General features: G+C 35.4%; 1 pseudogene; it reads right to left on the bottom strand.

The window, feature by feature from the left end:
- The window catches only part of LOC129923309 (dynein axonemal heavy chain 6-like), a 95,113-nt pseudogene that overhangs the window by 4,695 nt on the left and 77,548 nt on the right, over positions 1-12,870 (bottom strand).

The raw sequence follows: 12,870 nt of genomic DNA, 5'->3' as shown, positions 1-12,870 counted from the left end.
TAGAAGTTAGATGGCTTCTATTCAGTCAGTAGAAGTAAGATGGCTTCTATTCAGTCGGTAGAAGTTAGATGGCTTCTATTCAGTCAGTAGAAGTAAGATGGCTTCTATTCAGTAAGTAGAAGTTAGATGGCTTCTATTCAGTCAGTAGAAGTTAGATGGCTTCTATTCAGTAAGTAGAAGTTAGATGGCTTCTATTCAGTCAGTAGAAGTTAGATGGCTTCTATTCAGTCAGTAGAAGTAAGATGGCTTCTATTCAGTCGGTAGAAGTTAGATGGCTTCTATTCAGTCAGTAGAAGTAAGATGGCTTCTATTCAGTCGGTAGAAGTTAGATGGCTTCTATTCAGTCAGTAGAAGACAGATGACTTCTATTCAGTAAATAGAAGACAGATGGCTTCTATTCAGTGAGTAGAAGTTAGATGGCTTCTATTCAGTCAGTAGAAGTAAGATGACTTCAGTCAGTAGAAAACAGATGACTTCTATTCATTCAGTAGAAGACAGATGGCTTCTATTCAGTAAGTAGAAGTTAAATGGCTTCTATTCAGTCAGTAGAAGACAGATGGCTTCTATTCAGTCAGTAGCAGTTAGATGGCTTGTATTCAGTCAGTAGAAGACAGATGGCTTCTATTCAGTCAGTAGAAGACAGATGACTTCTATTCAGTCAGTAGAAGACTTATGACTTCTATTCAGTCAGTAGAAGACAGATGGCTTCTATTCAGTCAGTAGAAGACAGATGGCTTCTATTCAGTCAGTAAAAGTTAGATGGCTTCTATTCAGTCAGTAAAAGTTAGATGGCTTCTATTCAGTCAGTAGAAATAAGATGACTTCTTTTCAGTCAATAGAAGACAGATGACTTCTATTCAGTCAGTAAAAGTTAGATGGCTTCTATTCAGTCAATAGAAATAAGATGACTTCTTTTCAGTCAGTAGAAGTTAGATGGCTTCTATTCAGTCAGTAGAAGTTAGATGGTTTCTATTCAGTCAGTAGAAGTAAGTTGACTTCTATTCAGTCAGTAGAAGACAGATGGCTTCTATTCAGTCAGTAGCAGTTAGATGGCTTGTATTCAGTCAGTAGAAGACAGATGACTTCTATTCAGTCAGTAGAAGACTTATGACTTCTATTCAGTCAGTAGAAGACAGATGGCTTCTATTCAGTCAGTAGAAGACAGATGGCTTCTATTCAGTCAGTAAAAGTTAGATGGCTTCTATTCAGTCAATAGAAATAAGATGACTTCTTTTCAGTCAGTAGAAAACAGATGACTTCTATTCAGTCAATAGAAGACAGATGACTTCTATTCAGTCAGTAAAAGTTAGATGGCTTCTATTCAGTCAATAGAAATAAGATGACTTCTTTTCAGTCAGTAGAAAACAGATGACTTCTATTCAGTCAATAGAAGACAGATGACTTCTATTCAGTCAGTAGAAGTTAATGGCTTCTATTCAGTCAGTAGAAGTAAGATGACTTCTATTCAGTTAATAGAAGACAGATGGCTTCTATTCAGTCAGTAGAAGACAGATGGCTTCTATTCAGTCAGTAAAAGTTAGATGGCTTCTATTCAGTCAATAGAAATAAGATGACTTCTTTTCAGTCAGTAGAAAACAGATGACTTCTATTCAGTCAATAGAAGACAGATGACTTCTATTCAGTCAGTAAAAGTTAGATGGCTTCTATTCAGTCAATAGAAATAAGATGACTTCTTTTCAGTCAGTAGAAAACAGATGACTTCTATTCAGTCAATAGAAGACAGATGACTTCTATTCAGTCAGTAGAAGTTAATGGCTTCTATTCAGTCAGTAGAAGTAAGATGACTTCTATTCAGTTAATAGAAGACAGATGGCTTCTATTCAGTGAGTAGAAGTTAGATGGCTTCTATTCAGTCAGTAGAAGACAGATGGCTTCTATTCAGTCAGTAGAAGTTAGATGGCTTCTATTCAGTCAGTAGAAGTAAGTTGACTTCTATTCAGTCAGTAGAAGACAGTTGGCTTCTATTCAGTCAGTAGAAGTTAGATGGCTTGTATTCAGTCAGTAGAAGACAGATGGCTTCTATTCAGTCAGTAGAAGTAAGTTGACTTCTATTCAGTCAGTAGAAGACAGTTGGCTTCTATTCAGTCAGTAGAAGTTAGATGGCTTGTATTCAGTCAGTAGAAGACAGATGGCTTCTATTCAGTCAGTAGAAGACAGATGACTTCTATTCAGACAGTAGAAAGGAGGAAAGAGTTACAGTTAAATATTGAATACAATGAAAAAGTAGATATTAATTAAAATACATTTTGTTTGTTATATCCATTACAAGACACACACCACAATACATGTCAAGTGTGTAATTGTGTGGCTTTACAGGCTATTAGTTTGCCCCATGTTGTACTATCTAAGAGTATTTAAGTATTGGTTCATTTTGCTAGATGATATGTAGCTGAATGAAAGTTGTATACAATATTAATAAGATCATGTTGCAAACATTAATGCCAATGTGGCCTTTTTTATGAGCTCTTACTTTGCCTGCATCTGGCCTTTCAATTGGTCACCAACAGTCATGTGATCCCAGTCCCAGGCAAAACCATCCATATAGAGTCCATGTACGAGCACTCCATCATCAGGAACATCCAACTGAAAATAGATAGGATTGAAATATAAGTTTACTAGATATGCTTTTTTTTTTTTAAATTAAACATGTTTGGGAAACATTTAAGTAAAGTAAAAGTTTCCCCCTTTCCGACCATGTTTTCTACACGGGCAGACGATGTTAAGGTCATCTGTTTCTAAGCCAACGGTTAACGAGCAGGGTGTTATGTGGCCAGCACAACAACCAATGGCCTTTACTTTCCCCAGAGTTGGGTGTACCCAGGGGCGCCCTAAAAATCCTGAAATTCAAGATCCCAACCTTCACTGACATTCGAACTCTGGCCCTCAGGTTCGGATGCCAAGCCCTTAACCATTTGACCACCACACCCCCTGGGAAGCATTTAGGTTCCTCATTATGTTATGATAAAATTGAGATCTGACAGAGGACGAGGAGGAGAAAACAACAAAAGTTTAATTAAATTTCTCTAATTTTTTTTTTAATTAATGGGAAATAATTTCATTGAATCAAGTGAAATTCTTTTTATACTTCCTAAATTTCCATATCAAGTCTGATCATTTGTTAGTGTTTTTAATTTTGAAGTTCTATATTTTGATTTCGTAAACTGATTTAACCATTGTTTTAAAAATAAATATTGATTTATTAGAGAAATAATTTGATTTTAACTTAGAGTTTACATTTTGATCCATAGGTATTGTTTCGCCCTTTTTAACTGTACGCAACTGCTCCATAACTAGTGCTTCTTCTCTAGAATATGGCAGGAGAATGAACTTGAACGAGAGATGATCAATAGGCTGGTTGTACTTTCTAGCAAAATTTTGAAGAGTTCCAGTCAAGAAACCTGTAAATAAATAGAAGATATAGTCTTCAATAAGTAAGTTTTTTTTTTTTTACTGTTTTAAAAAAAAATGCTTGCCAACTAAGTACAAGTGGAATCTTTTACACATTTTTTCTTCCACTTCCCATTCTTAAACCAAATTGAAAATGAGCACAGTTATTGATTGCTGATGACAACACATGAATCAATCACAAAATTAAGCAAATAGTTAATTACCAGACAGCAGGCTTATTGTGAACAAGACAGCAGTAGGTCTGTTACAAAGGCAGAATACATAATTTGAGATCTAAAGGAAATCTACAGAGGACAGACGTAGACTACTGAAAGAGAACCTAAACGGATCACAGCAATGTCTACAACCATTATGTCTGCATTGGGTGTGGCAAAATATGTAGGTCACAGCTAGGACAGCCTAGCCAAGTGAAATACTGCACTCCTCCTTGAGACTCAAATATTCTCATTATTAGTCCTAATGTACTAAGCTAAGTGAGATAAGCCTTGTGTAGAGAATAAGGTGACACATTTTTTTTAAGACTAAAACCTTCTATTTTTGTATCAGTACTTGATCAGCTCAGTGACTAGTACATTAGCCTTTCATCCTAGATACTTGAGACCTCCATTTCAAATACAGAATCAAGCAACTTTCTTACTTTTAAAAAAAATAAATTTGGTTTTGAAAGGGCAGCACCAAAACTTTCTCCCAGATTCAACCCCTTCCCCAACAGAAACTTATTGGACCATAGTGCACTGAGCAAGCTATTAGCATTAAAGTGGCAATAAACAAAAACAACTAATTAAAGTATTTCCAATTGCACAAGTTTATTATTATTAGTCTAGCTCTGTTAAAAATTAATTAGATTATTGATTCAAAATAAGTAATGCTATTTGTTTTTAAAAGTACTTTTTATATTTCACTTGTTCCTGACATGGTTTTGACACTTTAGCTTTAACAGCAATCACCTGCAGTTGCCTTAAATCAAGGTGATCATAAATGGGAAGATCAAAACTCATAGGGCAATAAAGTCATACCCAATCATGTTACGTTACAGCTTAAGAAACATAATACTCCGAAAAAACAGGTAGCACAGTAATTTATTTTCAAACACATTTTTATGATGTTTATAGGACACATAAAACTTTGTGAAAAGATATTGTATCTGACATTTAGATCTACAACTTCCCAACAAAATTACAAACCTTGTGGAAAGAAGAAGCCAGACAACCAAAAAGACTTAGGAGGTCCATTATTGATCCAATTGTCAATAAAACAACACCTCATTATCAGGTCTTTAACCCAAGATGCTAAAGACTTTAACGAAGGATAAGCGTTTCTGGCCCATAATTCTGGGACCTGAAAATGTGTATCAAAATGTGTATCAAATATACTAAAGTGCTTCTAAACATATCGTTAAAACTATTTGATTATTACTGTTACATAAAACACATTAGTGATTTGGAAAACTCTGGATAAGTTTAAACCATTAGTAAGCACAGTTGATTTAAGATATTCCATAATTTATTTTCATTGAAGTTCTAATAATTTATTTTCATTGAAGTTCTATTTTTCTTTTTTGTTATAATATGTGAGATGTGTGGCTGAGTAACAAGAATTCTGTGGCAACCCATCGAGAGGAGGGGGGGGGCTGAGTTTTATTCCAAACTTGACCAGACTTGTGTTTGCTGAGTGACTGAAGGCAACCCATTGTCTCCCCCTGATCCACAAAAGGAATTGGACTATAATTCAAGAAGCTTGCTATAAAGCAAGAAACTTGTGCTTTACAAACAGAAAGAAATAACCCTAACCAAATTAAAAATCTATTGAAATTGAGTAAGTCATATAATTTACACAACAATGATTTTGTTAGAAAAAACATAATGAATGGAAAGTTGATCCATACATGTGTCAGGTTGTATTTTAAAGGCTTGCCTTATCTGTCCTGGCCCCCTGACACAGTTACTCAATTATGTCAAACAAGAAACACCACTACAACAATTCATATATTGACTTCATGAATGTTTAATGTTATGATACATTGAATGAAGAGTGAGGACTAGAAACTCAAAATACCTAAATAAATGAAAAGCTACCAGTATCTTGGAATTCCCATATTGACATAATAAAGAAATCAAACAAAAGACTATAGTTTATCATAAATGTTTGCAAATCAGACAGTAATATCACAACAAAATTCTATTTCACCTTAAACCAATATGCAAAATTGCATCTTAATTTGGGGGATCCTTCAACATGTGATAGATAAAGAATCTAAAAGATGTAATATAGAGCTATGAGGTATAGCACAAATGGATACTTAAACTAAATTAGCACCTTAGGATATCACTAAACATTTAGAGGAATTCCAAGACAAAACACTAGAAAACAAAGTAGTAGTAATACCTAAAACACTAAATTGTAGCTTGCAAGTACAATAACATTACCTAATATAATAAATATTCAGAGACACAAGGCTAAAGACACATTTCTTATTCCATATGCTAGAACAAATTAATATAAATAATCTTTCTTTCCAAGAACAATTTGAGAATGAAAAGGAAGGAAGGAAAAGAAAAACAATGAGTTAAAAAAGAATTTTAAGCTCTGTTTCACATGAGGTATTTGAGGCTGCAAATACCTCGGAGCTATTGTCTCAGATGAGGGAACAAAACCCAAACTATTGGCCCGAATAGCACAGTCCACAGCAGCCCTTTCAAAACTTAAAATAATATGGAAAGATAAGGGCTTAGCCCTCGGCACCAAAATCAGACTGATGCGCTCTCTGGTCATGGCCACATTTTTATATGCTTGCGAGTCGTGGACGTTGAATGCAGAGCTTGAGAGGAGGATCCTAGCAATGGAATTGAGATGCTACAGAAGGATCCTAGGCATCACATTCAAAGACCGCATCACAAACCAAGAAATAAGAGACAGGGTTACTGTAGCGATTGGAGCCCATGACGACCTGCTAGCTATTGTAAAAAGACGAAAGCTTAAAACCTTGGGCCACATTACAAGATCTACGGGGCTCGCAAAGACCTTCCTTCAGGGAACAACCCAGGGAAAAGAAGAAGAGGCAGACAGAAAAAGCGATGGGAGGACAACATTAAAGAATGGACGGGCCTGCCATTGAGAGAGGTTCTAAACAAGGCAAAAAAAAGGGAGGAATGGAGAAAGACGGTTGACAAATCTTCCCTGGTGCCCCAACAGTCCAACAGACTAAGGGATAGGTAAAGGTTTCACATGAGCCAGTGAGTAACAGGATGAATTCAGGTTGGAATTATTATCTTCTTTTTGAACTAAATTTGTAAAAGAGAAGCTGACTTTAAGTTGAAGCTTCCATAAAATGTGTGAAGTTTTTTGGGAAAAATAAGACTAAAATTTAACAGATAGATCTACGTTCATTCTAAATGTAAACAATAAATTACTTACATGGTTATTTAAAAAAGCATTGTATACATTCTCCAATTCCTCACTCATCATTACGAAACCTTTGATGGCTTTTTTCAGTTGTTCTAATGATGTCTAAAGGAGTAAAAATAAATTTAAAAAAACTTGACCAAATTATCTCTTAAAATGAAGCTCTGACTTACTATCATTTCACCATTATCACGAGAATTCCAACAGTTATTGCTGGGTATTTTCTATTCTGGTATCCATTGAATAACAGTTTTTTTGCTGTTGTTGTTGAGTTTTGTAAGTGCTGTTCTGAGGTTTTTAATACAAGAGGAATCAGAGTTTTGCAAGCTTTGGAGGGTTGTTTTCGCATCAGTTAGAAAGACAATCTGACTGTGTGGGGAACTTGGATGATTTGCTAGCATGGTAGCAGCTAGTGCTAGTGCTTCCCTTTCTGCTCTGTGACTGTCAGAGAGCTCTCCAGTTGCAATGGATTTTTCTAGTTTTCCTCCATCTGGCCATTCGATGAGTATTCCAGCTCCTCCATTTGTGGTGGCTTTATGGGATGAGCCGTCCCTGTAAACTCTGATCCACTGATTGCTAGGATAATTGGTTTGTAGAAAACAGTTCACTATTTCCTTGAGCTCTGTTGGTCTGTAGTCAGATTTTCTTTTTATGTTTTCAATATGGTGCCTTATAGTAGGAAGAGGGCTTTCGTCCCAGGGTGGAGATTCATTATAGTGTATCGAGGATTCCAGAGTAATTTTTTCAAGTTGTTGAATGCATTGAAAGCCTAGAAAATTGAATGGAGCTACCAACTTGCTTTTACAAGAAACGGCCAGTTAAGAATTTTTGATTTCACTACATGAGATATTGAGGGCACGGTGGCTGAGTGGTTAAGTGCTTGGCTTTGTGATTTTTAGGACGCCCCTGAGTCCACCAAATTCTAATTTTAATTTAATTCAAATTTTAATTCTAATCCAAATTCTGACTTTAGTTGGGGAAAGAAAAGGCGGTAGGTCATTGTGCTGGCCACATGATACCCTGCTCGTTAACCTTGGCCATGTAATGTACTAGTTTAGAGAGTAGGTTAGTTTTGTTAGATAAATATATTGTGTATAGTTTTAGCGACGGTAAAAGTAATGACGTAGTAAGACAGAATAATGACGTAGTAGACTTAGGCAAACAAGAGACCAACATGGCGTTATGTTAGAAGTAGGCTGTTTTGAATAGTAATTGAATAGCAGTTAGATATAGCGACGTTTTAGAAAGACTGGACGGATTTCCCAGTGCTTAATAAAGTCCCATTTTATAGAACTGAATGTTGTTATCAAGTCTATCTATTTTGTAATGTTCTGTGGCTAATGTTAAAGTAATAATTGCACAACATGAAGTCAGATTAGATTAGCCCACAACATTATTTTGGCGACCCCGACGCCAGAACGAACGCCACGCCATTATTATTATTGTGACGACCCAGTGAAGGGATCGAAGAACGCCAGAACATTGCCTGAAGAGTTCGTGGAACATTGAGAAGCCGACAGTTTTACTTCGCTGTCAAGTAAGTCATTCGTCGTGAAGACAGTATTTTGAGCGGCGCTCGTTATTAACTTTGCAAGGTCATCAAAGTTGACCATTAGAATCACTTTGTCAGTTAGACAGTGATGTATCTTCTAAAGTACTAGTCTAGATCCACTAGATCTACACACGAGTGATGGTATACCCTACTACCACACTGCGTGATCGTCTGTTCAACCTGTGAGGTTGCGTATTTTGTTCATTGGAGAGAGAGTTGGACTTAGCCATTTTTTGTATCTCTCTTGAGTGAGACAGCACCACTAGCTTGTCTCAGTATTGACTTTTGCATACTGTTGTTCCTGACCTGAAGATAATGGAAGTGAAACATTGAGCTGTTATTTGAACTTCATCTTTGTCGCCGTCAAGATTGCTTTGAGTCGTCGCAGACTACATTTTCGTCGTATACCTCACCACACCTGTGAGCTTGTTTTCATCGGGGACTGAGCAGCACCAGAGACATTATCGTCGAAGTATTTGTGAATTATTATTATCGTCGTCATCATTGAATCAGACACCGTAGAAGGGATTCGTCGTAGAGGACATTGAACTATTACTGCCAGATTGACTGCACTCTTACCACTTTGGAACTTATTCGTCGAAGAGGAACCTGAGCCGTTACTGCCTGCCTTGAGGAACTGTGGAACCGGAAGTTTGACTGAACCGATATCGTCACCTTCTGTGAACATTACTCCTGTGTGTTTGGTGATTGCAACACTTTGCCAGGAGTTGATCTACACTTGAGCTGCAAACCGAAGCCTTCCAGATTGCCAGGACGGAGGAGCCTGAACTGACTACTGACCCTTGTGTGATACTTGTTGGCCGAAAGGGATTTCAATATAAAAGATTAAGTTTATTTTTCCTTCTATTAGTGTGTTTAAAATAGATTCTATAGGACTCAGTGGCCACTTGCTAGTTTATTGCTACCAGGTTAAATTAGGGTGAACCGGGAGTGTTCTTAAAATTGGGTATTTACTAGCAAGGAGCCCACGTATACGTATAGTTGTAAACTTGTCTTGTATGTAAACGTGAATCATTTCATTATTTTTTTTTAAAGTCTCGTACCGTTTCAAAACTATTGTATCACTTTTGTCTCTAATCTTTCTATCAGACGAAAGTCTCATCTTTCATAGATGTATTTGGTGTATATATTTATTTCTTTATTCAATTAATTTTTTGTGTGTGATAATCTTACGTATTGATAAAGTAGGCTACATTTATTTAGTCTTATCTAGCAGTAATCTAGATCTAAGGTGAGTCAAGACAATTAGCAGTATACTATTGTCTATGTAAGAAACCAGTGTTAAACTAAGTACCGTTGTCATATATAGAAATAGTGTTGTTGTCTAAGATTATAATAGTAACATAATGGCTACAGCTCCAGGAGATGATATGGAGACTTTTCGCCAGCAGATTATTGCTGAGGCTAGACAATTAGAACTTAAAGGGAAGGACCTAACTGGCTATGTACAGCAAATGGTAACAATAGAGAGAGATAGAATAGACAAGATGAGGGAGAAAGAAAAAGATAGAGAAGCACAATTAATAAAAGAAGAAGCAGATAGAAAATTACTGTATGATTTAGAGAAATTGAGGTTAGATGGTGAATTGAAAAAACAAAACACAAATGATAGGCCTACTGTTCAGAGTGAAAACATAAACAATAGTAATAGTACAAGTAATGGTAATAACATGAATGAAAATAGGGATAATCAAAGTACTAATCATTGGCTGAGAAAGAAACTGCAGCCCTTTCAGGAAGATAAAGACAGTATTTCAGACTATTTAAAGCGTTTTGAGATCAAAATGAGCAGTTGTAACATAAGAGAAAATGAATGGTCTCAAATCTTACTTGATTTTGTTCAAGGTCAAGCATTAACTATTTGTCAGAACCATGATCATACCATTCAGAATAGTTATGATATATTAAAGAAAGAGCTTCTTAATGCCTATGGTCATAATGCCAGTACATTTAGGAAAAAATATTTTGAAAATTTTCCTAGTAGTCAGATTGATCCTCAAACAACAGTAAATCTTGAAAAAGATTATTTCAGTAAATGGATGTCATTTGAACAAATTGATCAAAGCTATGAAGGACTTAAAAACTTTATTTAGATAGATAATTTTACAAACAAATGTGAATCTCAGTTACAGTCATTTATAAAAGAGAGAAAACCAAAAACTTTAGAGGACATAGTTATTATTATGAGAACCTACAGCAGTGCTTATCCTAATAATTCATTTTCAAATAAAGACAAGAAACACATTGATTTTGTAGGATATAGTAAAGAAACTAAGAGTAAAGATAGACATGAAAGCAGAAATGATAGAAATAGAGATAATACTGACTATAGAGAGATAATCTGTTTTAATTGTCAAGGTAGAGGACATATTGCAGCACACTGTAAAAAAGTGAATTACAATAGATCAGAAAATAGGGATAATTACAGAAAGCAGAGCAGGAAAGTTGAGTTTAAAGAGAACAGAAACAGAAATAACAAAAGTAGAGTGTATTTCACCAATGATAGGGATAGTAGAGAAAGTAGTGATAATGAAGAAGTAGAAGAGATTAACTATTGTTGGGGTGTAGAAGAAATAAATTTTGCAGAAGATGAAACCAACAGAGTGAGAGTACACTCTGGTTTTATCAATGGGAAACCTATGAGGTTTGTCAAAGATTCGGGATGCAGTACAGTTGGAATTAGGAGTAACTTAGTTAAATCAGATTGTTTATTAGGCTATGAAAAAAAAGTAAGGTTGATAGATGGCAGTATCAAGCGCTATCAAGCCTGTAAAGTTTTCTTAGAAACACCATTTTATACTGGTTATTGTAAAGGTTTAGCAATACCAGGATTGTCTCATGATTTGCTTTTAGGCAATATACATGGACTAAAGGAACTGACTCAAAGAGAGATAGATAGCTGGAATAGAAGACATGAATACAAAATGAGACAAAGAAATTCTTATGGTAAAGTGAGAAGAAACATTATTTGTTTTAAATGTCAAAGAAAGGGACATATTGCAAGGCATTGTAGAAGTTGTGATTATTCAGATAGAAGATCTGACCATTATGAGTATGACAGACATTTTGATAGTAATGCCTATGATAGACAGTATCATAGAGGGAACCCTCAGAGAAGATGTAACTCTGATGAGTACCAGGGTATAAGGGACAATTGTAGGTTATATGGACATTACCAAAGAAGAAATGGAGAAGCAGAATATAGTTGGAGAAAGTAAATTCTTGATGGTTTACTTATAAGTATATATAGATATATATACCAGCAATGGTTTAATTGTATAGTGCATGAACATGTTGAGTTCTTTTAGATTGTAAATAAGTTGTATATGTTATGATATTTATTTGTATGCTATAGTATGGTAATCGTAAGGCCATATTGATGAGAAAGGGAAATAATTTGAAGAGTTATAGTTTTAAAGGGAGATAATATATATTGAAAGCTTATTGGAAAGTAAGTATGAGCAGATGTATTTTTTGTTCTTTGTGTGTATCATCACATCGATCATTTGTAAATTTTATATTCCTGAGGAAATGGTAAGCGAAGGAAGAAATAAATTTGAATCTATTGATGGGTTGGAAATTTAGGAATGCCTCAAGTATCACTGTTTAAACGTTGTAATAAGTTGTTAATGGATTTTTACTGTTTGTATCCATAATAGGAAAATGTCATGAAGTTGTGATGCTTCTTGATGCTCTTGAAGATGGACAGTGAGATGGTACTTGGCATCGTAAACAACATTATTGTGATGTGATGAACTTTTATCTTGTACAACGTAGAGCTTGAACCGTGTACAGCGTCACCTGTGGTAACTACAATGTGATGTTTCGTACTCATGGACTGTTGTTACACTATGTGCAGAAAGGTCACACTTTGAACTATGTGTCACATCACGTACCGCATTCAACAGAAGTCTTAGTATTGAACTGTGTTTCACGTCAGATACCTCACTCAGCAGTATTGTGTCAGAGACTATATGGACTTTTTAAAGTTGTGTTTTACAGTGACATTACTATTTGGTCAGTAATAGTGTGTTACTGAGCTTACCTTGTTGGATGTCAAAGGACTTACTTTGGTGAATTGTCATTGAACTTACCGCAGTGAGATGTCTGTGAACGAACTTCGTGAGATACCAGTGAACCTACCTGAGATGTCAAGAGAATCTATTTGTTGTGTTGTCCATCCCCATATTTACTGTATTTGTTTTTTCAAACGAAATTCTCCTTGCTATTGTAAAGACATTTTACTGTACTTTTTGTAAAAAATTGTTAAACAATTTTTTTTAGAAAGGGGGAAGGAAATGTAATGTACTAGTTTAGAGAGTAGGTTAGTTTTGTTAGATAAATATATTGTGTATAGTTTTAGCGACGGTAAAAGTAATGACGTAGTAAGACAGACTAATGAGGTTGTAGATTTAGGCGAACAAGAGACCAACATGGCGTTATGTTAGAAGTAGGCTGTTTTGAAT

Source organism: Biomphalaria glabrata, chromosome 16 (genome assembly GCF_947242115.1).
Source record: "Biomphalaria glabrata chromosome 16, xgBioGlab47.1, whole genome shotgun sequence".
In the NCBI taxonomy this organism is placed as follows: Eukaryota; Metazoa; Mollusca; class Gastropoda; family Planorbidae; genus Biomphalaria; species Biomphalaria glabrata.
This window is presented reverse-complemented; position numbering and strand designations above follow the sequence as displayed.